The sequence below is a fragment of the Ambystoma mexicanum genome, chromosome 1p, assembly GCF_040938575.1.
Source record: "Ambystoma mexicanum isolate Mex_15411 chromosome 1p, UKY_AmexF1_1, whole genome shotgun sequence".
In the NCBI taxonomy this organism is placed as follows: Eukaryota; Metazoa; Chordata; class Amphibia; order Caudata; family Ambystomatidae; genus Ambystoma; species Ambystoma mexicanum.
In genome coordinates this window covers 1,455,982,066-1,456,007,486 of record NC_090921.1, presented here as the reverse complement: position 1 = coordinate 1,456,007,486, position 25,421 = coordinate 1,455,982,066, and the positions used below count along the sequence as shown (strand labels likewise).

General features: G+C 46.7%; 1 protein-coding gene across 1 annotated transcript in view; it reads right to left on the bottom strand.

The window, feature by feature from the left end:
• The window catches only part of LOC138455308 (Wilms tumor protein 1-interacting protein homolog), a 521,083-nt gene that overhangs the window by 288,396 nt on the left and 207,266 nt on the right, over positions 1-25,421 (bottom strand). The gene's annotated exons all lie outside the window — the stretch shown is intronic.

Below are 25,421 nucleotides of genomic sequence, written 5' to 3'. Positions count from 1 at the left end.
CGGTCTCTGACGATTTCATAGATGAGGACCTCTGTGAGACATTGCCGGTGTCGTCATAGACAAAGCCTTGAATGCAGGCATCGACAAGACCTTCGAAGCACTCTCCTTGTGGTCTATCCTTCGAAGAGCCACATTTCGACAAAGAGCCACATTTCGACGAGGGTGTTGGCCTTTCCGAAGTCACACCACCAACCGGGCAGACTCACCGTGGACAGCGAATGGGAGCGTGCCTGCTCCGAACTGGGACCTGCAGCAGCGAAGGCCCATGTCGGACCAGCAGCGTGACACTCACACTTTCTATGGACACCCTGCAAAGGGCCATACTTGGCAGGTCTCCCCCCTCTTCCCCGAGGGAGAACGCTCCAAAGGCCGGCCGGACCTAGAGGAGGCTTGTGTGTGCCCAGGTGGTGGTGCCTGGCACACTTTCTTCTTTCAGCCACACCACTAACCTGCGAGAACGGTCCTACTTTGTTTTAGCTGGAAAACCACAGCAAATCTCACATCTGTCTCCTTTGTGGTCCTGATGCAGACAATTTAGGCACCGCGGGATGAACGAAGAATGCAACTTTCCATGCTTCATTTAAAATAAACACGATGGACACAACATTAACCTGTTGTGAGCAAAATGAAACAGACCACTGATACAACAATGCTAAAATTGTCATGTATTAATGTGCCTAAGGAATCTACACGAGTCATGGACACAAACCAAGAGATTACGAGTCAATATATTGTAGGCAGAATATAATAGACAATGTATATTACCATACCATAGGAAATTTATTGATCTAGACCAACGAAAAACAACAAAGATCAACGGGATGAGATTTAAAAATGAATGTTGGCTAGAAGAAATGGCAAATAGAAATCTATCAATGCTTAACGGAGCAACAAGAGGGGACATTCCAGCAAATCCGACCTGGGAAAGAGGAACTCAGCAATCTATTTTAGACTATATCTTTGTCTCGGAGAACCTACTACACGAAATAGTTTCCTTCACAGTCACTAAAAACATCCAAAGCGATCATAATATTACATCAATGGAATGGAAATGGAGAAAAGTAGAAAAAAAGGAACAATGGAGATGTGACATCTCAGTGGAACCTGGGCGTAACAGACTAAGGATAAATAAATCAAATATTAAGGTGATATCTGAACAATTGCAAAGATCCCAGGAGCAAGGCCTGACTGAGGCAATTGAATACCAGCATTTACTAGAAATTTATAAATCTAAAAAAACAAAGGCTCTAAAGAACCAAAATTTCTGCAAACATAAGTATGACCCGGAAGTGGCGAAAAAAAAGAGGGAATTGAGGAAAGCATTAAGATCGATTAATGCCACTAAAGGAGTAGCAAATCAAAACCAGTCCAAAAAAGTGAGAAACCAATATAACAACTGGCACAAGTTACACAGAGCTAAGATGGAGAAAAACGACGCAGAGATAATATTGAAAGCGCTGAACCAAAGGAATTCCAGGGGTTTTTGGGCCTTAATAAATGAATCATCTAACTCAGAAAAAGCGATTGTAACAAATATGGTAACGGAAACGAACTGGGAGTGTCACTACATAAATCTGTTTAAAAGAAGGGAAGGTCCAAGTACAGTAGAGATCCACACAAAAGTACCATGGGACCTACAAATGGACAGAGAGGACATTCGAACCTCAATTGCAAATAGCAGTACATCCAGAGCCGCTGGACCTGACGGCCTCTCGAATGCTGATTTAAAAGAAAACATCGATGAATGGTCGGAATTTTGTGATATCCTGTTCAAGGCGATAATAAAAGAAGGAAGGATCCCTGTAACCTGGAAATTAGGAATCATTGTTCCGATATTCAAGAAAGGCTTACGGTCGGAGCCAGCAAATTACCGCCCCATCGCCCTCCTCGACATTATAGGTAAAGTGTTTGCAACTCAGCTCCTTAAACAACTCACACTGTGGATTAATCACGAACAAATCTATGATGACCGACAGTCTGGGTGCGTAAAGGGAGTGGGTTGCAGCACAAACCTTCTAATATTAAACCTACTTAAAATAGATGCCATTCGATCGGGCCAGAAAATCTATCTGGCATTTATTGATATGGCAAACGCGTTTGATGGAGTAAACAGGGAAATCCTGTGGTGTAATTTAAAGAAGAGAGGCTGTGATGAGAGTTTGATTGCAGCCATCAAAGAACTTTACTCCGACACCTACATTCAAATAAGGCTAGACAAAGAAGGAAATCTGTCAAATCCAATTCCTACAGAAAGAGGAGTGAAACAGGGCTGCCCATTAGGGGTGACCCTGTTTAACTTCTACATCTCGGAAGTAGGAAAAGCACTGACAAACGTGACTTCATTCCCGCCAACCATCAATGGATTCCAACTGCATCACATCTTATACGCAGATGATATGGTGATCTTGGACCGAACACCAATCTGTCTACAGAGGAAATTGTCTGCACTGAAGATCTATTCAGAAGAACTCGGGCTAGAGATAAATGCAGCCAAATCAGAAATCCTAGTCCTGGAGAATAAAAGGAAGGAAATCTGGCAAGTATAGATCAAGTTGGTTCGTGGGATCAAAGAAGCTAGAGAAAGTGCATTTTACAAAATATTTGGGCACAATAATCAACTCCAGCATAAATGACGAACCAATGGTAAAAAAATTTTTAAATAGCTGCAAACAATTAACCTTACAAGGGATCGTAATGCAGAAGAAATTCGGGAAATTCATGTGTGAGCCAGTGAAGATTTTACCAAAATAAAATTGCACAGATCTTGATCTATGGGGCAGAGAACATGTTTGGCTGTGACCACAAGATATGGTCTAGGTGCGAAGGTTTCTTCTGGAAAAAAGTTCTTCAAATACCACAAAGCACACCGACTGCGTGTGTTCTATACGAAGTAGGAAAATCCACTCTGAACGCAAGGATTACATGGAATAAGCTATTGCTCTTTAGGAAAATGCATGACGAAGCAAATCTACCACCGTTCAAAATCCTATTAGGAAATGAAATAGGTGAAAAAAAGTCGGCCCTAAGAGACTGGAAACAGCAATGTGGAGAAATCCTCAAACAGCTAGGGACGGATGAGTCAACGTTATGGAATAATCCAGATTTTGTAAAAAGAAAATTGCTGGATCTCGACTGGATCACAATTGGGGAAAGAAGAGCCTGTCAAAAGTCCATGATAAATCAACCAAAAGAAGCAAAAAAACGGAATACTCTTCAGAAATATCTGGCACTGGCTCCATGCAAGCACCTCAGAAAACATTATTTGATGTTTCGTCTAAACATTCTAGAAACAAAAGAAATCCTGGGAATCAGGCGTGTGATATCAAGGGAAAACACTCTATGCCGATTCTGTGGGGAGAAAGATGAAAATTTAAAACACCTCATTCTAAGCTGTACTGAACTAAACGACCAACGTGATAGTTGCATGGGAAAGATGATGACAAAGTACCAGACGCTATCTGAAGAAGAATGGTGGAGACAACTACACATGACTGAAAGCAAGCCACTGTTGATCGCAGTAATGCGATTCTTGGAGCTCCTGCAGAAGCGCCTAAAAATGAATCCGGTGGTTGCCTAAAACAGCGGCCCGCACAGTTATAGGTCAGGAGACCAACCTCTCTGAAAAGACTGATAGACAGAATATCTGTTGGTGCAAAGGCAGAGGAATTAGGGGTAGAAAAAGTCTACAGAAAAAGACCAATAAGGTGTTTAGTGAAAAATAGTTAAGGACTATAGATGGAATGTTGATCTTATGTTAAAGATAAAGTTTTTAAAAAGTTTGTATAAACTAAATGAAAATAAAAAAAAAAAAAATATTACCATACTGCCAATTTTCTAATGCACCAATGTACCAGAAGTGTTATTATGTTCAACATGCACCATGGGAAAATATAACAAAGTTACTCACCATAGTGACTACCTTACTCCTAGTCCATAGTCCCCTGTCCTCAATTCTTGTGGGACATTGTCTTTTGGGACGGGACCACAGCACGTTTGATAAGAAGCATCAAAGTTGAAAACATTTTGTCCTTCTCTTTTTACGTGGGGTACCGCATGTCGCCGTAACTCTGCTCTCCTGAGCTCCGCCCTGCACATCGCCCTTTTGTCCTTTTCTATCGCCAGGTGTCCAGGTCTGGATTCCCCTAGTAACTTAGGGTGAGACCCAAAGTTACTTAAATATGCAAATTAACAAGGGGGTCCCTCTGCCAGACAAAGCTCACTATTCTTAGAGAGGCACAGCTCCTCCCTACTGATGAGGTCCAACCAGACCGAAACACGTGTCTGGGGATGCTGTTGGTACTCTTGTTCAGAGGAGAATTGCCTAGCATTTCGGTGCTGGACTGCCCCAGGGCAGGACAAATACTGATATGTTCAGGATATTTCTTCTCTGTGAAAGATAGTGAGCTAAAGACTCTGGGTATGTCTCTCGCAACCAGGACTAATGTCTGGCAGAGGGACTCCCAGGACCCCCCTTGTTAATTTAGACGAGACATGAATGCCAGAAGCAGCCAGATGAGAAATGAACAAAAGGACAGTGTCAATCGTAGCATGTCTGGGGTCTAGTTGCCTAGCTAAAACACCAGTGACAAAACCAGAGCCACCACTTGCTCCTATGCTGAGACCTTGTAGAGGACTTCCTGGCCGCTTGGATAATGCGCATATTGTCTTCAGACGGATTAAACTCTCTCGGGATTTGAATTCAGGCACTAGGTTGCCAAGCTGAATGACTGTGGGGAGGGGTGCCACACCTACTGATCGCACTGGTGAAGCAGGTTGGGAATCGACGGCAGTCTGATCGGAGGACAAATCGACAGATACTGAAGTTCCGAAAACCAAAATCTGGCTGGCCACCAAGGAGCTATGAACAGGAGAGTGATATTCAATGCATTACTGAGCTTGCAGAGTGAACGGTGAATCAGAGGAAGAGGCGGGAAGGCATATGCCCTCATGTTGTGCCACAGGATCTCGTGAGCATCCCCCAGAGAAGAGGCCACGAGACCGTTCCTGGATGCATAAAGAGGAAGTTTCCTGTTTGTGGCAGTCGCAAAAAAGGTCCACTTCTGGAGTGTCCCATTGGCGAAAAATGTTGGGGAGGATTTCCATGTTCAGTTCCCACTCATAGCTGGCCGCTGTCTGTCGGCTGAGTGAGTCTGCAGTCACATTGAGTTGCCCCAGAATGTGTACCGCCAGCAGACAAATGCCGCACTGGATGGCCCATTCCCAAACCTGAATGGCAAGGTCCACCAGAGGTGGTGACTTGGTACCACCCTGCTTGTTGATATAAAACATCGACACTGAGTTGTCCGTGCGGATTCGGACCACCGGTTCGTAATGGATGGTTGGAATGCTTTCAGTGCCAGATAAACAGCCAGGAGCTCCAAATAATTTATATGAAACTGCCTGTCCTGCAGCATCCATAGATCGAAAACCTAGAGATGATCCAGCGTTGCGCCCCACCCCAGAAGGGAGGAGTCCATGGTAATCATCACTTGTGGGCAGGGTTCTTGAAAGGAGGCCCCACTATAAGACTTTTGGTCGAGGACCACCATAGAAGGTCCGTCATCATGCAAGATGGAACTGCATCATCTTGGGATCCGATTACGAAGCCTGACACCAAGAGCTCCGAAGAACTAGCTGTGTACGCCTCATTTTGAGACGCGCAAGAGGAAGAGCAAGTACACACTAGGCCATGAGGCCCAGAAGCCTCAGGAACCACCAAGCCATCATGTGCTCTGACTGGATGAAGAGCTGACACATGGCGAATAGATCTGCAATCCTGTCCACAGTCAAATACATCCTGGAGTCGATCGAGTTCCAACGGAAACCCAGGAAGATCAGGTCTTGGGAGACCGTCATGGAAGATTTCCGCCAGTTCACCAACAGCCCAAGATTGAACAGGAGCTGGAGGAGAGACTGGAGATTGCTCAAAGCAGTCAGTGGACAGGGGCTGCATAGGAGCCAGTCGTCCAAATACAGATATAGATGAACACCCTGTAGCCGAAGCAAAGCTGGAATGACCGGCAACCTCGTAAAGACACGCAGCGCCGAGCTGAGACCAAAAGGGAGCACACAGAACTGGAAGTGCTCTCCTCCCAGGGAGAACCGCAAAAAATTTCGATGTGGCCTCCATATCAGGATATGCATACAAGTGTCCACTACACTGAGCCAGTCGCCCTTCTGAAGAGAGGAATTTATTTGGCAGGGTGTGATCATCTTTAATTTCTCTTGGGGAAGAGAAATGTTGAACTGGGAAAGGTCGAGGATGGTGCACAGGCCAGCCTGGTTGTGTTTGGGTACTCAACAGCAGAGAGCAGAAGCCCTCCCATTGCTTCCCAAGGGGAACAGGTTCAACCGCCCGACGTCCAGAAGCTTCTCAACCTCGGCTCTGAGGGAGGGTGTCCCGATCTGTTGGAAGGGAGGATTGAAGAATGAGGTAGGAGGGAGGGGCAAGCGAAAGCCCACCCGATGATGGACAAAACCCACCGCTCTTCCGTGATGGTCTGCCACGCCTTCCCGATGAGATGAGATTCATCCTCCCACCGGAGTCTCTTGCGACCGACAAAAAATATAATTTTGCATGTTTGTCGGCTGGGCGATTACGTGCCCCTGTAGAGGAGGCTGAAGGCCGAAAGAAAATCCAACCCTGTTGCTCTTTAACTGGTACCGCCAATCGGAGGTTCAGTTCTGCTCGCCCGGCGGTCCTGGAACCCCACCTGAAGCCAGAGAAGGATTGAGGCTGAGACCCTGACCTCTGTGTATAAGGGGCCTTAGCTGGGACCTTTGCAAAGACCGACAAAGATTTGGCGGTTTAGGTACTCGCCTTGGTCTTTGTAAGTTTGTCATCGGTGGAAGAATGAAACAACTCCTTTACATTGAAGGGAAGGTCCAGAACTTTATTTTGCTCCTCCTTCGAAAACTTTGTCGCATGGAGCCACGCCCGGCGGGAGGTATCAATTCCCACCTTCAGGCATTGAGCGGAGGTATCCACGTGAGATGTGCCGCAGCGTCCAGGAGATCTTGTGCCAACAACCTGGTGTCCGACAACCAGGCCTTGAAGTTGTCTAGCCTATCCGTAGGAATGCACTCCTGGAAATCAGCCAACTCCTTCCACAGCTTCATATTAGCTGTTGCCATGATCAGCTCAGTATTTGCTTGGTGAAGTTGCAGTGCTGAGTTGGCAAAGACTTTCTTGCCCAAGGAGTCCAGAATTTTGTCTTCCTTGGAGAGAATCTGAGCCGCAGCCGTAGAGGTTGCAGAGGCCGGCTTGGAATGGAGCGTGGCCGCAGCCAACGCCGTCGAGGAAGGGAGCGGACAAGACGCCAAGGCCATCTCCTCGGAGGTGTGAAGCCTGTAACCTGAGTCGATTCCCTTATTGATATGCAGCCCAGTGTGGGGCTTATCCCAGACCTTACGGGCCTCAGCCAAAACGTCCCTTTGGAGGAACAGGCCGGTACGCTCTTGTGGTGACAAAGTGAACACTCCCGAAAGCACCCCTTCTTGCGGAGAGGGGGCCTCAGGTACTGGAATGTCGAGGAGGACCATCATATCCAGAACTCGGTCATGGAATGCTCTGACAGAGCGGGGCTGCTCATCGCTATCCTGATCTGCTTGAGGTTCATCCAGCGAATCGGGAGCAGACGGCTGGGCCGCCACAGGTTTTAAAGTGCAATCCTGTTCTACCGGTGTCTTCTATATGGGAGACAGCGGGGGAAGGGGAGGAAGCACTGGAGGCGGACCGATAGGAAGAGGTGGAACCACCACAGGAGCCGCCGGGGTGGAAGGTGGAGCCGGAGGTTCAGGGTAGATTTCCTTGAAAAGACCCTTAAAAAGTACTCTTTCATAGGATCAGAATGCATGAACCTCTGAAATTTTCCTGAAAAATACAACCTCTGATGAAGGTTTAGGCGCTGGGGTAGGCAGAGGCGCCTCTTTCTCTTTCTCTCTCTCTCCTCCTCTCTCTTCTCCTCTCTCTCTCCTAGCTTGAAAAGGGGGCAGGGTTGATTATTGATGTGTTTTATGTATTGTAACGGTGGGTGCAGGCTTTGGGGTTATTTCAGTTCGAGAAGTAAGAAGGTTTGTAAATATTGAAACTCAGTATCACCATACGATGTTAGGTGTAATGTTAGATCTAATCCGTGTGTTTGAAAGTTGTGTTTATTTGTTCATGTTTGTGTGTATGGTGTTCGACATTGTTGTTATCTTGTGGGCACAGGTACAACCCTTACTATTTGGATACCCCTTGAGTTCCGTCCAGTGGGTATTATTTCCTGCAGAGGGTTTTTTTTGTTTGTTTGTTCTGGGTATACACAAGGTCTCATCATCCTGTAGCGAGCGAGGAGGGTGCTGGCCATGTTGTAGTGGGTACAGGGGAGTTGTTGCTACCCTTGTCCAAGAGAATCTTTTCTTGGATGTATTGAGGCATGCTCTTCTATTTTACTGTAAAATGATAATGGCTTTCTTCGTAGTCTGTAAAATGATAGTTCATGAACTGTATGGTTGGATGCATATCGGGTGTGACTGACATTGGAAATGGACGATTTGCGGGTATGTTCGTGGGATGTTAAGGGGCTTAATATTTCGAGAAAGAGGAGGGAAGTAATGCACAGACTAAAGAGGGAAAAGATAGACATTGCCCTTGTACAGGAAACTCATTTGCTGGAAGATTCAAAACATCTTTTTAAGAATACATGGTATACTAAATCTTTTATGAACTGTAGGTATACTTTTGCGCAAGGATCTACCTTTACAGTTGGAAAAAGTTGTGATGGATGAGGAGGGGAGAATAGTTCTAATTGATGTTATGTATGAGGAGAAGCTAATTACGATGGGTTCAATTTATGGACCTTGTGCTAGTGGTAACCCTTTCTTTAAGGAACTATCATTGCTTTTACAGGAAATGAATGGGGAACACATAGTTTTAGGGGGCGACTTTAATTGTGTACTTGATGGTAAAATGGACCGTTCAGCACAATGTAGATTTAGTGCTGATAGCGCAAGTAGGGCATTCAATGAGTTTTTGGAAAATCTACATTTGGTGGATGCTTGGAGGTTTTTCCATCCAAGGGAGAGGGAGTTCCCCTTTTATTCACCAGTGCATGATTCTCACTCACGGATTGACTACTTCCTGATTTCTGATAGGTTGGCTGACGAGGTTCGTGATGTGATTATCAAGGAAAGAGGAATATCGGATCATTCACCATTGACGATGCAGATGTGTTTGGGTCAGGATAGTTTAGGGTTTTCCAAGTGGAGGTTGAAGTCCTATATATTGCAAGAACAGGGAGTGATTGAATCTTTGGAGGGATTCACGAACAATTTCTTTGAAAATCAATGTGGGCTCCGCTTCTGAGGTTATGGTGTGGGACAGTATAAGGGGGTGAACTAATGAATATTACTTCCCGAGTGAGGAAGAAAGGAATGGCTGTCCTGAAGAAATTGGAGGGGGAGTTGGAAGCGGCTCCGAAAAAAATATGCATTATCAAAGAGTAATAGGGATAAGATTGTAGTAGGAAGACTGAGAGAAAGACTTAAACAGGAAATGGATATTCAACATGAGAAGGGTGTGTTTTTTATGAGGCAAAGGTTTTGGGAACAGGGGGATAAGAATGGTAAACTATTGGCAAACAGATTGCGTGGCCTCACGGAGAGTTCCTTTGTCCAAAGGTTGGAAGGTGAAAATGGAGAGTATAAAACTAGGAAAAGCAAGATATGCAAGGGCTTTAGGGGGTTTTATCATTCTTTATATCAAGAAGAGCAATCTCCATCATTGGATACCATGAATTCCTTTTTTGATGAGGTCGTTTTTCCAAAGTTGAATGAGGATCAGTCAGTAGTGATGGATAACCCCATTACAGAAGAGGAATTATATTGGTGGCAATTAAACAACTCAATAAAGGTAAATCGCCAGGCCTGGATGGTTTCCCTGTTGAATTTTACCAGGCATTGAGCGGAGTGTTCGTGTCATTCTTGTGTGATTTATATAATGGTTTTCTGAGAGACGGGATAGTTTGTCCCACAATGAGAGAAGCATGTATTGTAGTTCTTCCGAAACCAGGAAAAGATCGTAAGAAGTGTGAAAATTACCGACCAGTTTTGCTCTTGAATGTAGACCTTAAACTATTCACAAGAATATTTACTAACAGATTGGATTCTTGTATTGGTACGCCTTTTATGAGAGGTAGGTATGGATACGATCACATTAGAACGCTGATTGATATAATGGGATTGCCGAAAGAGAAAACCCGGGATTCCTTGTTAATTTTTATGGATGCAGAAAAGGCCTTTGATCGGGTTAATTGGTCTTTCTTAGATCATACCCTTAGGAAGATGGGGTTTAGAGACACGTTCATAAACACTATTAAGTCATTGAACTCTGGCATCAATGCGAGGGTCTGGGTGAATGGAGTTATGTCTTCTTCGTTTTTTCTGTCTCGGGGGACAAGACAGGGGTTCCCTCTGTCGCCATATCTGTTCAATTTGGCACTGGAACCACTCATTAGATACTTAACACAAGAACAGAGCCTCCATGGCCTTCATTTAGCGATAATGAAGTAAAGGTTTTATGTTATGCTAATGACATGACTATTGTTCTGTCTAATCCGGCGGAAGGTTGTGACAGACTTAAGTATGTTTGATGAGGTGGGTCAGTTATCGGGCCACAAGATCAATTGGGGTAAAACAGTGGTTTTTCCACTGGATGTTAGCCTACCACGAAATGTTTTGGGTTCCTGGGACTGTCGCTGGGAAGTGGGTGCGATGAAATATTTGGGTGTTCACATGGTCCGTGACTTGAGGAGAATGGCTGGGTTCAATATATCGAGAATACTGGAAGTTATTAGAAGGGACATACTGAAATGGGGCCAGCTGAAGTTGGGATTATGGGCTAAAGTTAACGCCGTTAAAATGGTACTTTTGCCGAAAATTCTCTAAATTATACAGTCCATCCATTTGGAATTTACAAGTAAGGTGCTCTTCTCTATTGATAAGGTTTTCCAGGGATTCCTTTGGGGGGAAGGTAATGGACCAAAAGTGCCCAAATACATGTGAATGAGGGAGGGTTTGGATATCCGAACCTGAAAAATTACTGCACTGGATTTGTCCTGAAAAACTCAACTTCCTATTTCTCTGGGGTTAATAATTATGTTCCTAATTGGCATATTATTGAGCATGCTCAATTTTCACCTTATGCACTGAGTGAGGTGTACTCCATGTCTAAATTGCCTAATTTGAAGGTGAAGTTGCCTACTATAAACGTGACTAGGGAGGCATTACAATGTTTTATGCAAAATAATGGGGACAATATCTGGATGCACTATGACGCGTCTTTGTGGCATAATATGGGGTTACAAAGGTTGAATAAATCTTTATGCTGGAAAAGTTGGATCGGTAAGGGCATACTTAGGATTCGAGATGTGTGGCAGAATGGTCGTATGATTCCGTTTGACCAGTTGAGAGTGACCTTTGGGATTGGTGGTGGGGAGCGGGAACGTTATAGGATTTTGAAAGCCCTTTTGATTGAAAGAACAGGAATGTTGGATGACTCAGTGGCAGAAAGACCATCAATGGGTGAGATTGTTCGCTCTACCCCGTATACTGTGTCTAGGTATACCGATATGATGCCACTGGATAGGTTGGTGGTGGAAGCTTGGGACAAGCTTCGTCTGGCTTGGATGGAAGATCTTGACATTGTTATTCCTATGAAGGAATGGGAATACCCGATTCACGTGGGGGTACGAGCGAAAATGGATTTGGAGTTACGGTACATCAGACAAAGAGTCCTTTGTAGATTCTATTGGACACCGTCTAGGATGGCGAGATTGGGTCTTTTGGAGACTGATTCTTGTTGGGGGGTGTGGATGTGGCAGAGGTACTTTGTTCCATATGCTGTGGGTATGCTCCAGAGTGTCTGAATTTTGGTCTAATGTTTTGGATAGATTGGACATTGTGGTGGCAGAGCAGCTTCCACGTACTTTCTCTTCAACAATTTTATTATCAAAACGGAGGAAGGGGGAGTGGGGCCAGAGAACGAAAAGACTGGATCAATAGAGTTTTGGCTGTGGCGACAAAACAAATATTACGAGTCTGGAAGTCGAGAAAGAAACCAAAAGTGGAGGGTTGGTTATTGGATGTCCAGACCCTGTCGCACTATGAGAAAGTTATGTTTTTCTAACAGGGTAGGGAGGGTTATTATTCCCGGCTTTGGGGGTCTTTTGATGAATTGTATGGTTGAAGGTATGGAACTATGTGTTAATTAGCCTGTTAAGTTATTTAGGGGGTTGGTTATTGGTTATTTGGATTTGTCTGTTGTGCACGTGTATGTTGTATTGTCTTGTTTGTGGTGAGTCAAATGTTGGTAAACTGGGTATAGAATGGTACTTAGTGATTGCTGTTGATTTCTATATTTTCATTAGTCCAAATATGGTACCATATGTATTTTGCAAATGTTATGATTTTTACTACCTGAATGTATTGTTGATTTTATAAGATAGTTATTGCTTGTTCTTTGCGTGTTATTTAAAACAACAAATAAAGTGGATAAAAAAAATAAATAACGACACATCGGGATGGTAAACTGAGTCCATTATGTTGAACCACAAATATGGTATACAAAGATTTTTGGATTATATATAATTACTAGTTACATTTATTTTTTTATTTTGTTATAGGATTTGGTCCCTGAAGATGGTCGCTTAGACCGAAATGCATTGGACGTTTAAGAGCCTGTGTCTTTGAAAATAAAATTTTCTTTTATGGATACTCCATTGAAGACTCTACATTTGTCCGAAAGAACAGTGAACAATATATTAAGTATGTATAATGTATTTAAACAATATGTAAATTGAACTCATGAACTTTATGTAGTTGTACACAAGAGGTCCTTCCAAATTCCTAAGCTTTTCTAGCCTGGGAACCATTTGCACTCATTTCCCACTTCTCTCCTTACCAAAAAGGGCTCATTTCTCAGGATAGCCGATCCAGCATCACCATTCTACCCCACCCTCCTAAAGGGACACAATCCCCAGGTGCCCTCCCAATGTCCCCTCAACCCTAACCACACCCCCCTTATCCCATCCCGCTCACGCACACACTCACCGCCACACACCCGTATTCATATAACTGAGCAACCATCGCCCCACACCACAACAATTCTATATACTTATTAAACCACAATTGAGAGCCAAAACATCATTGCAATAAAAATACACTTATTTACACAATGGTTTAGACTCTGCCTCCGTCTCCTTGCCTTGAGATGAGGGAATTCCCCTCCCCTCACGCCCCTTGTGCCGAGCAGAGGGTTCCCTGGTCTTCTCTATAATGGATCACTGTTCTACTTGCAGCGTTGCCGTTCCTCTTGTAGGAGGGGATTCCTTTTCCTCTTCTCTTTTATCAGCTATACTACTTAGGACGCCCTCTTTCCGCTCGTCGGAGGAGCCACAATCTGAAGAGAACTGCCATTCGGAGAGCAGGAGATAGAGGAGACCGGGACACTGTCAGGGCAGTAGAGGAGTTTCTACTTAATACTCCGGAGAAGGACCAAGACCGCACCATGAGAAGCAGGCTTTGGGATTGGACCCGGAGTTTGTAAAGCGAAACCACTTCATCTGTGAGAGATCCCAAACTGCAGAGCCGTCTCGCATCTTCTAGGGGCGAGGGAAGCCCACACAAGCTGGAAGCCAGGAACAGAAGCAACCCGCGAGCAGGTTAACAGCTCTGCGGCTCCGCAGTTTGAGCTAAACCTTAAACTGGGGTTGAGCAAAACCTTAAACAAGAACTGTGTTAGTGAAAGTGAAAAAATTCCACGAAGTAGGGGCAAGAGAGGCGCCCATGTTGGTCTTAAGGAAACTTTGTATATGAAAGGGGAAATATTCCGCGAAGTACGGGCAAGAGGGAAGCCCCCGTTGAAACCCAGATGGGGAAGAACTAAATCAAGCTGGGACAGAAGGGAGCTCTACGGGATGAAAACAATCTCTGCTGGTCAATGCCTGGCAGGGTAGTAAATCCTGTTTGTCCTATGTCACAAGTTTAGCGGGTTACTGATGGAAAACCTGCACTGCAAGTCTGGGACCCGCACCCATATAAAAGAACTGCGAGAGTGAGACAATTAATGCAGTACTTGGCAGGCAAGTAATCCAAGTCAATATGTGACACCACAGCTTGGAAGTGCATCCAGGTTGTTCTTTGCCGCAGTGCCTGGAGGGTGTTGACCCTCTCCCTTCTGCTTCCCTGTATGGTGCTAGCTCTGCACCAATTGCATCTAAGCCGGTCGTTCAGTTCCAGGTCCTCCCTGGCAGTTCTCTGCCATGTTTGCTCTGACTCGCCGGGACCCCCCACCAATCCTAGCATTGCGATTACAGCGGCTTCCATTTTCCACCCAGGTGGCAGTGATCCATGAGCCAAGCAGCCATCGCTGTGGGCTGATTCTCCCGGGGCTTCTCAGAGGCAGGCGTTCCTGTGGTGCTGGTCGCATCCTGACTCTCCTGGGGCTTCTCCCAGTAGGTGCTGTTAGAGGGCGACCCACGTCCCCAGTCTCCCGGCGCACCTACGGTCACTGTTGGGGCAACTCGCCCTCAGAGGGTGTTTGTACACTATCCAATGATACACATATTCAGATTCTTCAGCTTACTAAATTGTAAGCTGTCCATTTTCCCCATGTGGTGCATTTAAAAGCATTCTGACACCTGGCATTCAGCAATCTGCAAGCCACAGCAAACAAATGCTCTGAAAAGACACCTGGCATTCAGCAATCTGCAAGCCACAGCAAACAAATGCTCTGAAAAGACACCTGGCATTCAGCAATCTACAAGCCACAGGAAAAACATGTTTTTTTAAAATAAAAAATAAAAACAATTTTCGCACTTATGACAAATGAAAAAAAAATATGAAAAATATCCAATCACGAGTCTTGACACAGGTCAGAAAATCTGCAAAGGGTTCTATTGAAGAAAAACGATACCGCAATAACGATACGAGAAAAAGTTAAAAACAGCGTATTACATGCTTTTCCAGATTTTCCAAAGGCACCTTTTTTCAGTTTGCAACTGCCACTTATACACAAATAGTTTTTGTGTTGCAAAAAACGCTGCTTTAGTTTCTACAAATTACAAAACTGGAGACGCTTTCAGTTCAATAGAGTACCCGTTCTTTACGCCCTTCTTTTTTTTCTTTACGTATGCCTCTAAAATAAGAAATGCAGCGTAAATAAGCGGCATTCCTGAAGCCTGAGGTCACAGGCTGGGCCTATTCAATGTCTGCCGAGTGCAGATTTGACAATCCACGCCGGGGAGAGGCCCTAGTCCGCTTTCAAAAGAACTGCTGGGACTTCATTTGAAATTGAAACTCCCACAAACAAAAGGTAGCATCCTAGGCTGGAGGCCTGCTAAGGTGGAGCACAGGATGCACATTGTCCTCGGTATCGTCACACACACAGATCTTTCAAGAAGCATTTATGCCTTTAAATTATGTCTAATCAAACAGTACCAAATACCCAAAAAGGGGGATACACGACTAGTCTACACTGCGGACAAAACATCCAAAACTCAAAACTAAGATTTTCTAATTTCTTACGCACAGTTACATTTTATTTGTACAGCCATATGGACAAAACTGCTACATTAAAAAATAAATAACCATGCTTAAGAAATGCTCTTGTCCTACACAAAAAAAACTAAATGACTGTCTTAATACCAAATTACAATGTTCCTGTATTTCAGAAACACAATTTTAGAGATGCTATTTTAAAAGAATTCCTGGAGGAACTAAAAATAAGACCAGTGCGAACAGAAAAAAAAAACCTTTTGAAGAGAAAGCTTAATTCTCAGGACATGTTGCCCCAGTTCTACAGTGGCTACAATAAAATCAACCAATTAGATGCATTTGTGAGCAGAATGATTACAAATAGAAATCCTCTACGGCGCTATTAAACGCGGGTTGTTCATGTTGGACCCGTATAACCTTTTGTGAGCCTTCAGTGAAGAATGCAATGCTTTTTTCGGATCGTCTGTCTGTATATGCTTATGGTGGATTTCCGATCAAGGTATTATGTTCAACTGGATGCAGGCTGTGAATGTGAATTTAGGCTCACTACGCAAGTATGTATATGGGATTACACAACTGAAAAATTACCCAACTTGATAATTGGGTGTTTGTATTGTGCAAGTGGTATCTGGAAAAGGTTAGAAATGATCTACTCCCAGCCCCCCACCCACCCTTTTGCCCAGTTCGAGGGTATTGTTCATAACTAAGAAATAAACCAAGGCCGGTGACAGCTGCCGGCTCGGAAGTTGGATCACTGTATATTTTCGCATGGTGGCACAGGTATAATGAGGGATATTATTTCCTTGACACTCTCCCTTTCTGTTAGGAAATGTGCAATTTCATCCAAATCACCACAGCGATAATCAAGCGGCGATGGCAGGACGTTTTTCATTTATATGAACACATTCTACAGGAACTGATCAGCGGCAGCTGGTAATTTAGGGGGGTTCTCACCCCAAGTTCAGAGGCAGCAGTGCAAAGACTAGTGACTCTGACTCGAGGACTTCTTTTATACATCATACACACTCGCCAAATCGGCAATGCAGGTTGGACAAATTTAAAATATTATAAATACTTACGCCGACTGCGCTAACATATTGACAAGGCACGAAAAGTGCGCCCCATGCCACGCACGTTTTCTTTATTTGCTGCACGGGGCTTGAAGGACTTTTCGTAAGAAACGAGTCGGGAGTCCCCACTGGTTTCGTGCGCCTCAATCTAGGATTCCTGTCTCACGCAATCAGGCCCTCTCCTCACTCACTCGACTTATCTCCCTCCCTGTGTCTCGCAGTGGGCGGGCCATTCCCATGAGCACCTGCGAGCAGCGAGAACCCCCCCCCCCCTTCTGTGCATAACAGACATGGACTCCTGCAGGGTCTGTAGGGCAACTTATAATAATGAAGTTTACAAACGAATTATTTAACAGCTCACTGTGGGAATGCGTTCTTAATGTTTGCCCGAGCCCGGCTATGCCTATGTGGACTTCAGTGGCTTGGGTCTGGAAGATGTGGCGGGGCCTGCTATGGACATCCAGCAGACCCAATCGTGCTATTGGCCACCAGCACCATCTGGAGCACTGGCAGGGCGAGCCATGCCCACGATCATGCGGACCTCTGCCTCCGTACTGGCACGAGGGTCCAACGGCATTATGGCCTGCAGGCCTAATAAACGAGAGACTGGCTCAGTCGCTCCTCTTTGGGAGTCTGCAGCCGTTCTGGTGCACGGGTCTGCAGAGGCTCCTTTCATTAACCTGGGCCATGACATGACCCATGCTAAAAGGGCAATACACAGGGGAGGGACACATTCTCCTAAAGGGGCAACACTAGGGAGGGGTCACACACACCACACTCCTCCCTTTTTCATAACAAACAAACATATGCTACTAAAACATAAATGATCCCCTCCCCACGTTACAGATCGACATTACTTGGGATACTTCATAGGATCAAAACAAATAGGATGTGCCGAGGCTCCACACATCGGGTTCGCACGGTCATAGACATACTACACGTATTAACACACTCTACACATAACCAGCTGGTGACAGTCGCTGTTGGCGAACCGCCGATGGAATGTTGGCAGTTCAACCACATGTTTCAAAACCCTTTATTAACCTGGGGTGTGGAAACTGCAACCACTGAATGACACCATTGTTAGCTGCTGGCACCATATAGCACACACCTACAAACTGCGGAATCACAGCTTCTCCTAATTATTCTTTACCGAAACTACTTTAAGCATGTAACTACCATGCAGGCTCACAGCATCAAAACGTGTTTAGTGAGTCCTCTTTAAGCAATTGCAGGACTGCAGGAGACCAGTTCACTTTCCATCAGCATCTATCAGGATCCTCATTCCACAGGTCCAGGTCTGTTGATGTTACAGTTCAAAGGCCGGTAAAGCTGCACCTGGGCCACATCGGCTTAGTCCCCTGATGTTGGGGTAGTCAGCGAGACGCGGGTAACTGGGCGTCTAGGCTGCACCACATGATGTTGATAGGGCCTGGGGTGACAGGATATCACTCATCCCAAATTTCTTGGCCATGCCCCCCCAATCAGGAGTGTCACCATGTTACAGGGGCACACGCACTCATGAGGAGCTGCAACCCTCTCTTGCTCCTAGCTCTTCTTCTGGGCGGCAAGCCCGAGGTTTGCGTTGGCCGGACACGGATGACAGTGAGTGACCTGGTGTCGGGGCCACTACCTGTCCTCTTCCCCAGGCAGGAGTCAATGATGCTGACTGTGTAAGTGATGTCCCAGCTCAGGATTTGCATGGATCGTATCCAGGGTCACATCGGCCTGATCCATGGATGGCGGGCCCAGCAGAGCGCACACCAGTGGCAGGGCGATGAGGCCAATGGCAGCTTGGTTCTCTCCCCCAGGCAGGAGTGTGGGCAGGAGGTTAGCAGAAGCTGAGGGCACTCATCAGTGTTAGTGTGACACTGGAGGCAGGGTGTCGCTGGTGGCAGGGTGTTATGGTCACCTCTTTGTCCAGCTCTCCCAGGCAGGAGTCGTTGGCGTTGCGCCACCAGCAGTACAAACACACACCAGCGGCAAAGCGATGAGGCCACGTGCTAGCTGTGCAGGGGGACACTGGTGGCAGGCTGTCCAGTCTCTGCTATTTCCCTCATTTCGGCACCAGTGACCTGCACATTTGCATAGCACACTGTGCAGGTGTGAGGCACAACAGGCTGTGGAAGGGATCTCTGCAAGGGTCAGCCCTGGGCACTCTCGAGGTAGCACCACTCCATGCCGACTTGTGCTTACTTGATTCTGGCGTACAGAATGTAGGAGGGACACCCATGGTCTTGTGAAATGCCATTATTTCTTTTCTGCAGTCCTCCGCCTGCAGAGTTCCTATGTTTCCATGCCAGTCATGTTAAATGGCATGCTTGTTGGTGCAGGCAGCAGGACACCTGGCATTGGGTTGGCCCGGATTACTGTCATGTTGGGCAGCATTTTCCTTGCTTGAAGCTCCGTGGACCGGAGTGTTACTTCACCGCCGGGCCCGGGATCTGCAGGGGCCATATATTTATTGTCTACATCTGCGTTGTTTCATTTTCTTTTACTTTTGATTTCAGGTGCAGCAGAGCAAACACACAGTGCATGCAGCCCAGGGGGGCAATGGTTTCAGCACAGCAGGGTGGCGGACAGTCAGTGGTTTCACTGAGAGCAGGCAGCCTCACAAAACGTTCATCCCCATTTGCAGGAGTCCCTCAGATTACACCACCTCCATGGTCCCGGATCTCACCAGGCAGTGGTGGAAATGGAAAAAAGTTGGTGGGGGATCTCACAAGGGCTGTGGTGGGGGTAGAGTTTGGGGGGGTGGGGCGGTGCCCGAGGAGGCGGGGTTTAGAGGGGGGCGAAGCTGGCAGTTGACCTCCGATCAAAGGAAATGTACAAAATAATAGTTTAAAACGGCAATATCAAGCATTCTGGCATAAAAGGAATGAATGGCCATGTGCAACTGTTGGCCACTTTTGTATTGGTGCCCAAGACAATTTTATGCCCCAGTCCGACTGTGGCAGACAGTGTGTAGACGCATACAATTTGCCCACAGCATCACTCACAAACCACACTTTTGCTCCGTGCACGAACCAAGACAAGACAAATTACACAGGGTCACCGGAGCCGACATGTTAAAATCCGGCCTCCAGAAAATGCAGCACATCACATAATATATAACGTATCTGGTGTGCTGCATTTTACAGAGGCCAGACCGAAACGTGTGCCAGCCCTGCAAAATCCACTCCAAGCAGATATCCAACCTTTGCACTACCCGTGGAGATTGCACCACCTGGTCACTTGGGTCAAGGCCTTTAGCAAACAACTTGCACACGTGGATGAACAACAGCAGTCAGGCGTCGAAATGTTAAGCACATACTGTATAAAACAATGCCCCCTTAAATGAGAAATCGCTTATAAATTGCGCCACTTGAAAGGCTGTCAGCACAAAGAATGAGGGGCGCTGGGTGTGTGACTCCAGTGCCTCTCAAACGCTGCCTTTGGAATGTGCATTCCTTTGTTTGCATATTCCAATGCTTCGCAGCACATCACACAGGAACACACACCCGCACAACAACAGGCTGTTTCATCTGTTGTCTGCAGCTTTCTATGTGGGCCCCTTACGGTGCTGAGTACAGGGCAGATTACATCGCTGGCTCTGCAAGGAGTTGCTCGCCCGCCGTCGCGTACGTTTTTTTTTTCTCTTTTTTTAGCTAACCCAGAGCAGAGCATAGGCATGAGGGCTGACTCTGGCCTGATCCCCAGATCCAGCTACAGATCTGGTGCCGGAACTCGGATCCGGCGAGAGCCGGCCCAATGACCAGCGCTGTCGCCAGGGCTTACCTCTGCTCAGTCCCAATACTGAAACACTCAGGTGCTCACCGCCGGAGGGATAGATTTCCCAACATAGCAGATGGCCACTGCTGGTGTTGCGGCCATGGCAGGGCGAGCAGACAGCGAACTGCGTTCCCTGCCTGCTGCGCGTTCATGGAGCGCTTGTCATTTCTTCCATCTTGCTCTTGCACGTTGTTTATTATTTGTCAGTGCCGAATGGCCCGGGAATTCGTATGGTCTTTCACTTTCCCCAGCTCTGCTTCCGACATGGAGCTGCTGCAATTTCACCACTGGCAGAGCTCCGACCCCAGAGCACCTTCCATCCTCGCTCCGTCATGGAGGGGCTGATTTCACAGCCAGGCAGCCCAGACGTTCTGCAGAGGGCCATGCGCATCTCATTCCCCCTACGCTCCGATGTGAAGCACGGTCACCGCTGGTGTGCCCAGGATCTTCCTTTTTTTACCGACACCAATGCCTGAGCATCCTCCCAAGACGGGAGCCCGGCAGTGGACATTTCGTGCCCCACTCCTCCTCCTCTGGGTATGAGTGCGATGTCTTGCTTTCTCGCACTGGCATGGATCGTTCCTTTGTTCACAGTATGCCGGCAGCATTCTGAGCGCAAATGTTGGTGCACGGAAAGCCTCTCTCCCTCGCACTGGTCGGGGTACAGCTCCGGATGCTGCATCATTTCTGCGCCGCAGGGAGCATATTCCTTCTGCCCACTCCGCCAGCTCGTGGTCATGCGAGGGCTGCTGCTGCTGGCAATGTGCAGGCGTGCCTAACACACCTTTCTCATTTGATAGCATAGAGCTCATAGTGTCTTCCTAAGAGCTCCCACTTAGCATCCGTACAGCCCCTCTTCCATCCAAGACAACTTCTTACGCCATGTGTAACAGTTAAGAGGTTTTGGGGGGAGCCATAGAACAAGTAATCCGAGTGCTACTAAAGTTTATACTCATGGTTATGAAAACGGCTGCTGTCAAGGCCTCATTGCTTTGGTGAATCAGAGCTTTAACTCTATGCTGGCCCTCGGCAGCTAGCTCACCATGAAGCTTGGGAACCAAACCCCCAGCAGTTCCGCCTCCAGAGTCTGACCACACTGACACACTCCGTTCCCTCCGCGGCTGCAGATGATTTTGCCATTGGATCCCTTGTTGGAGAGACTTAAAAGTTCGCCCCTGGAATTATCCGATCTTTCTTTCGATGCAGGTGTGGGCTCTAAATTCGACCTACTGGCAGACTCACGCCGGCAACAAAGGGAAAGTCAAAATAGTGGTGGTGGGAGGGGAATGCGCAGGAGCAAATGGCGTAACAGGAGTGTGAGAAACCAGAAGGTGTCTCAACCACTAGTCTCCGGGGATTTGTCAACCAAGTGGCCAGGACGCGGCCATCGCATTTGGATCCAGTTCCTGGGGGTGGACTAGTGCGCGAGGGTCACATGGGTGAGGGGTCTTCAGGGAGTGGGACACCGGATGGTGAGACGCTGTTATCCCCCCTTCCTGTAACACCTTTACCCCATCCTACCCAATAAGAAATTTAGAAACTCAACCCCCTCCCCCCCAGTCCACCCTTTCCTGCACGAACACTTTTACACAGACAGTCTGCTGCAGGAAAAAACGGAATTACACCTGAGCAGTGAACCGGACATGTCCCAATACTATGGTCAGCCGAGGTCAGGCAATTATCGACAATTACTCACACCTGACTTACATTACACTTCCCCACACGGATAAAAGGCAGTGCACAAGAGCACACTTTGAGCAAGGCAAAGCAAACAATAGGTACAGCAGTTTTAAATCGGCAGCTGAATGAGGGGAGAAAGACGGCAAGGCACAAGAGGTGCTTGAGAAGGGAGGCACCCTTGATCTTTTCAGCAGGACGCCTTACTTTCAAGAAACCTTCAACGTAGAAAGTGTAAGACCAGGAAACCAGGCTGAAGAATCCTGCATTGTGTGCCGGGGATACCAAGGTCCCTCCCACGTAACTGACCAAGGCGGGGAGGAGGAGCAGACAGCACAATATCGTCCTTGGCTCCAAGACCAAAGAAGCTACAGAACAACAGAGCCGGTGAGTTGGGGAAACGGATTCCAGACCGGTCTGTGTTGAAGTCAAGTTTGCAAGCAGCAACATTGTATAATGAGTAAAGCTAAATTGCTGGTGAATGTTTGAACTTAAGAAGCAAAGATACAATACCGTTGACAGAGTGGTCTAGCACCGTGAATGTGCCCAAAGGTCTCTGTACGGTCTCCTGACAAGAGAAACAAAAGTAGAAGATTGATGTGAAAAGAATTGAAGTGGTCCTGCAACGAGGATTAAAGCAAATCCCATTGCACATTTGAAAGTCTTAAATTCTGATAAAAAGAGGATTGGAGCCCGGACGAGGGTGATCTGTGGTCCGAGCTCGGAGTAGGGAGACCAAGTTGTGAACATTGTGGAAACAGGGAACTGAGCCCGGACGAGGGGGGCTCCGTGCTCAGAGCCCAAACAAGGAAGACCAAGTTGTGAACATTGTGGAAAAAGGGATCTGAGCCCGAACGAGGGGGACCTGTGGTCCGAACCCGAAGGACGGAGACCCGTCTTGAACTTGTGAATGTGAAAACCCTGACAAAGGAAAGGAACTTTTGTGTTTTGCTTGTTACATCAGGCCCTCTGCAATAAGAGCCTGTCATTGTGACACACTTTGGCAGATGTGTTGAACTGTTACCTCCTGGCCAAGAAGCCAGAGTGTGTGCAAAGCCTGCATGTGCCGCCTTGCCCCCTCCTAAAAACGTGGTGAAGGGAAGCCAACTGCTCAACTATCTAGATATATCATTTCTTGAACCCTTTTCTTTTGCATACATTGTTATCCCGCACCGATTGGCAATAGGTTTATTACCATAGACCCTTTTATTTTGACACTCCACTAGGACTGTGTTATTGTTTGATGGCCATAGCTTGCTCCCAGCCTTACAAGTTTAGATAGGCATTCAACCAACCCATTAAACACCCTTGAACTGTGATCACTTGTTACTGTCTTCACCGTTTGAAACCATGCCTTCCTTACAGAGATCACCGGGATTGAAAAATCACATCAGACAGCAACGGGATACTTGAAACCATAGTGTGATTTAGTTCAGGGTGCAATTGCTTACCCCCGACACTGCTCTTGCCTCCCCTAGCACCTTTACTGTTCTCCAACAGGGTCAACTCAGGCGGTGAACGTCCAGGTCTGCCACCCCTCCGGAGACACGCACTGCTCAGGTTTAGACTTTCTTCCATCTTGGAAGCGCTCATGCGCACAGGTTCCTTTAAGCCACTTGCGCCCTTTGACGGCTGACTGATGAGCGACTGAACTCGCCGCTGTCGAACTCTGCGTTGCTCAAAGGCAGGGAGAAGGTCCTTTATTTCTTAAGGGATGCATTGAATAAGCATAAACTCCCTGATCACCAAACTAGATTTCAAAATCACATTTCAAATCTACAGGGGAGGGGGGGGTCAGAGGAAATGGCTAATTAAAATGGGGAGTGGGAGGCTAAGGGGGCACACCCACAAGAGCAAATAGTCTAGTAAAAAACATGCACATTCAAAATTAAAAAGAACACAAATCAGAACCACAAGAGATCTGACTGTATCCCTCTAAATCCTGATGTTCGACCCCAAAGCAGCCTTGGCGTGCCCGTGATGCAATCAAAATGGCTCAGACTTCATCCAGGTTACCAATTCCTTTGCTGAGGTGTCAAGGCTCTGGTCAGAGGACACGTCACAAGTTTCTGAAATCATTGGTACAGTAGATCAGGACCTAAAAATGTACGTTTTGGATGATCTACAATGTACTGAAAAGTCAGTTAGGACATTTTTTAGGTACGTTCTTCAGCAGGCTCCTGGATCAAGCTTTCGTACCACTCAAACACTTGGTTTAAAGATTTTGTCTACTGTGAAGAAACATTGTATAGAGAATCCCTCCTTATAAATGAAAGCCCAAAATATTACTGGTTCCGCCTAATGTGACCGGGCCAGAGCACTGACTCTGTCGAGGCAGGAGGGCGACCCCTCTCTCAACCTGGAGGAGGCCCCAACAGAGCACATACCAGATCCAGTCCTGCACTAGTGGCGGTGTGAGGAGTTCAGACTGCCCCCGTCTGTCCCTTTTTCCTGTGCCTAGCTGCAATTGTCAAGTATCACTTACAATCGCACCATATCTACCTCCTAAAATGCTTGCCAGTGTTCTTGCTCTTTTACAGGACTCCTGCATTCAGAAATCCTTTAGGCAGAGATTGGGAAAGACAACCCACTAACGAGAGATGCAGTGGCGAACAGGCAGCAAGCTGAACATTGCTCGCGGAAGGCCGGCAGTCAGGAAATCAACCTCGCAATGAGAACGCACTTCAAAACTGGTGGACACATGTTCAAAAATGAGGTGGGGCCTAAAGGTTATTTTATGTTTCCCACCTCTGCACCCACCCCTCCAGGAGGAAAATCAAAGTAGCAACTGGCCCGTGAGAGCAAGCTGAGCTAAAGGGCCAATGGGACGTAGAGGAGAATTAAGGGGCATGAGAAAAATGGATCCCTATGGGTTGTTTGGGTGGGGTTCAGGGAGGAGAAGACGGGCAGCGAGAGCAGGAAAAGTAAGGACAGTGCGGCAGAATGTGCAGGAAGATTACAGAGAAAGTATGCAATGTGAGTTATTCGTTAGTGAGAGAACGCTGTACTTGGGTGCAAATATTTACACAACAAGTGAAGGGTGTGACTAAGGTTAAGTGTAAGAGTAGGGAGGAAGGGAGTTTAGGTCAAAGTGAAAAGAAGGTGCCAGAGAAGGAGGGGTGTAATGTAGAGCGGTGTGGAGAAGGGCAGTGGTGAGTGGTAGAGAAGGGCAATGGAGAGTAATAGAAAGCTAGGAGTGTATCAGTAGAAGGACGAACATCGGAGGGACAGAGAAAGGAATAGAGAGGGAGGGAGAGAAAGATGAGAGTGGGAAGAAGAGACGCGAGGAGAGTAGACGAAAGGGAAAGGAAATAACATCAGCACAAGGAACACGAGAGCATGAATGACAAAGGTTATGTGAAACCT